Source organism: Pinus tabuliformis, chromosome 5_2 (assembly GCF_031772625.1).
Source record: "Pinus tabuliformis cultivar Carrire ecotype Pingquan chromosome 5_2, CPIR1, whole genome shotgun sequence".
NCBI classification, from domain to species: Eukaryota; Viridiplantae; Streptophyta; class Pinopsida; order Pinales; family Pinaceae; genus Pinus; species Pinus tabuliformis.
The window spans coordinates 21,062,918-21,067,023 of NC_142306.1; the positions used below are offsets into that span (position 1 = coordinate 21,062,918).

The window sequence follows — 4,106 nt, forward strand, 5'->3', positions numbered from 1 at the left end:
TTTTCCTTAGAAGGGGAGTGTCTCATGAGAGGACGAGGAATTCCCTCGACGGTAAAGGCACGAGATAATATTGCCACCCTCATGCCCATTGGTGGGAAAAATTACAATCTTGATGGAGCTCAGACTGAGGGAGGCATTTTTCATTACCTTAACACCCAACCCTTCCGTGAGGGCATATCAAGGAATGGTCAGGAGGACTAGGGTGGCTAGCCCAATGAGTTGAACCACTCTTCATCCATCCCATACTGACCCCACCCCAACAATTTCCCCTCATGGAAGGTTTGAGCTACCAGGCACATGTGCAACCACACCCTCAACCCAACCACCAGCAAAGAAGCTCACCCAAGCAGCACATCAACCACCACCGCCTTTTCGAGAGAAACAACTATGGAAGCCCACACCCTTGGTCCATGCCTTCCAACGAACAAAAGACTGAGCACCGCCACTACGAATGAGTCTAAATTTATCCATCGTATATCCCAAGCACCTCAACTGCAGAAAACATGCCCGGCCGAACAGATCATTGGTAGGCCTCCTAAGAAACAAGCTTCTGAACCCCCTACAAAAACACATTGGGGGAAAGAAAAACAAAGGATGGGTGGGACAAGCACAAGCATGGCTTGCAAGCACACACACAAAAAAACAAGCATACTTTGAGACAAGCAACCAACAATGTTCCTGCCAAACACAAAACCCGCTCACCTAGAGACACACCACACAGTCCTACATTGCAATCAAAACCCAACCAACCGAACCAAAAAAGAAAACCCTTGCTATCAATGATCCTACCGCAGGTTCACCTACGGTAACCTTGTTATGACTTCTCCTTCCTCTAAATGATAAGGTCCAATGAAATTCTCATGACGTCGAGGGTGGCGAACCACCATCGTCGATGCAATCCAAACACTTCACTGGATCATTCAATCCATAGGAGCAACATGAGGTGTGTACAAAGGGTAGGGGCATAGTCAACACGAGTTGATTACACACGCTTACTTGGAATTCCTTGTTGAAGATCAATAATTGCAATGGTCTATCCCCATCATGATCCAATTTGAGAATATTTCCTGATCCTCTCGAACCAGGAAGAAAAACTCATTGACTACATCAGTGTAGTGCACATGTGGCCCAGAACATCTAAGGGCATCACAGACTTGTTATTACCTCAAACTTCCATGGCCTAAATGACCATAGTCCCTCTAAGAAGCTGGCCGCGAAGGGGAACCTCCACGTATCTAGTTAGTAGGATGAGGTCTCATTCGTTATTAGAATTAATCAGACAAATAACTCCACCAACTAAGAACAACCATGCACCTTCACCCATAGAATCAAGAAATATCTCTCCATATGTCAACCCTTACTATGTTTGGACATGGTAAGTTTCCCCGTGTTGAGTCAAATTAATTCACAAGATCCACTCCTGGTGGTGCCCTTCCATCAATTCCTTTAAGTTTTAGCCTTGGGACCACACTCCCCCTGGAACCCAAACACTCTGATTTCTCAGAAGGTGTTGGTGAAGTCCTTAGAGCAACATCCGCCGATCCCTGGTTGGCATCGTTTATGGTTGAGACTAGGACAGTATCTGATTGTCTTCGAGCCCCCAACTTTCATTCTTGATTAATGAAAACATCCTTGGAAAATGCTTTCGCAATGGTACGTCTTTCATAAATCCAAGAATTTTGCCTCTAAAAATGAAATATAAATGCCCCCGACAGTCCCTATTAATAATTACTCCGGTCTCGAAGGCCAAGACAATAGGACCAGACTGTTATCACGTTATTCCATGCTAATGTATTCAGAGCATAATCTTGCTTTGAGCACTCTAATTTTTTCAAGGTAATAGTGCCACAGCCATGACCCAACCAATTAAGGCTAGGAGCATGCCGCCGACAAAAGGGATGGAAGGGCAGGTGCACACCGAGTAGGTGGATCGACCTTTATGACCCAAGATCCAACTACGAGCTTTTTAACTGCAACAACTTAAATATATGCTATTGCAGCTAGAATTACTGTAGCTGCTGGCACGAGTCTTGCCCTCCAATGGATCCTCGTTAAGGGATTTAGATTGTACTCATTTCAATTACCATACTCGATGAGGCCAATATTGTTATTTATTGTCACTACCTCCCCATGTAAGGATTGGGTAATTTGTGCACCTGCTTCCTTCCTTGGATGTGGTAGCCTTTTCTCAGGCTCCCTCTCTGAAATCGAACCCTAATTCTCCATCGCCCATCACCACCATGGTAGGCCCCTATCCTACCATCGGAAGTTGATAGGGCTGAAATTTGAATGAGCATCGCTAGAACAAGGGTTGTGTGATCAGTCGAGTTATCATGATTCACAGGAGAAGTAGGCAAGCACGTGCCAGTCTTTTACCTAAAAATGCATTCCTTCGAAAGAGTCGAGACTTGGTGCACTTATTAGCTCTAGAAATACTATGAGTATCTCAGTAGTATGGTACCATAAAAAAAACTATAACTGATTTAATGAGCCATCCGCATTTTCACAGTCTGAATTAGTTCACACTTAGAAATGCATGCCTTAATCTTTGAGACAAGCATATGTCTACTGGTAGGATCAACCAAGTAGCACCCTCCCACTTCAAAGGGCATTCCAAGCACTCTCTTACCAAGAGAAAACCTAAACACCCATCAAGTCAAAGAGATATCAAAATATCATGTAAAACTTTTATGCCTTGCACCTCTTGCATCCCAAGAAGGAAGCACACACAACATGCCAAGGACATGGTTAACAAATGGGTAGACTTTCCAAGCCAAAATGCACCAAGGCCACTTCAAAGATTGCAACCACACCCCAACCCACAAGAAAATGAGCGATCACTCACCCACTCCCTTAGAAATGCCTCCAAAAGTCTCCACGCTCCACACCGAGGCCACCTAGGAGTCCACCCAGATAGCAGCAACAATGGAACTCGATCTCCCAATCGCCTGTGGCAACCTCGATGTGAAGGAAATAAATGGAGAACGACCAACCATGCAACCTCTATATTATAAGTGAGCCCCAGCCCTCCTCGCCTCACTGAGGCCACCTAGGAATCCACCCGGATAGCAGCAATGATGTACCTTGATGTCCCAATCGCCTGCGGCAGCCTCAATGTGAAGGAAAATGAAGGAAATAAAAAGAGGATGACCAACCACAAATCCTATCATAGAGAGGCCATACAAACCTCCCCGCCCCACACCGATGCCACCTAGGAGTCAACTCAAACAGCAGCAACAGTGGACCTTGATCAGATGATCGACAGCAATAGCCTCGACATAAAGGCAAGGGAAGGAAATAATACAAGACAAACCGAGCTTGCAACCTCCCCTAGAAATGCCACCCAACCCTCTCCTCCCCGCAAAGAGGCCACCTAGGAGTCCACCCAGATTGCAGCAATGATGGACCTCGATTGCATGATCACCTATGGTAGCCTCGATGCAATGGAAATGAAAGGAAATAAAACAAGACCAACTGAGCCCACAACCTCTCTTAGAAATTCCCCCTGACCCTCCCTACCCCACACCGAGGTCACCTGGGAGTCCACCCGGACATCAGCAATGGTGGACCTCGATCACTTAACCACCTACAGCAACCACAATGTGAAGGAAAAGGAAGGAAATAAATGCAAATCAAGAGGCTCGCTACACAATACAAGAACATATCCAAACAGGAGGATGGATTGGGCAACTCCACACGCCACACACCCTACATACATGCAACCTAGGAGATTGCCCACAACTTTACCAATTGGACAGTGAATAATTTTCACCTACGACCACCTCGACGCAGAGGAGGGAGGTCGAAGCATTCCACCCCAAAATCCTTCTTCGATATAGCCCCCACCATTGACCTAGCAAGCCTCCTCCCCATTGGACCACGAGCACATACACAATTGAAACAAAAAATGCCTATAAATGTTGCGACTTAACATTTCCAACCGCAAAAGCCTGCCACACATGTGAGATGTAAGAAAAAGCTGACCACTCGATCAAGCATATGGGCCAACACATCTATCAAAAGCTCAAAGCCAATGCAACCACAGATGATGTGCACTTTGAAAGGCATGGCAACCCTTAACTTTACAATAACGAGAATAGCGCCTC

General features: G+C 45.9%; 1 pseudogene; it reads right to left on the reverse strand.

Annotated features, from left to right (window-relative positions):
• Positions 1 to 777: 777 nt before the first annotated feature.
• Positions 778 to 2,588, reverse strand: LOC149157366 (18S ribosomal RNA; annotated as a pseudogene).
• Between the last annotated feature and the right edge of the window lie 1,518 nt (positions 2,589 to 4,106).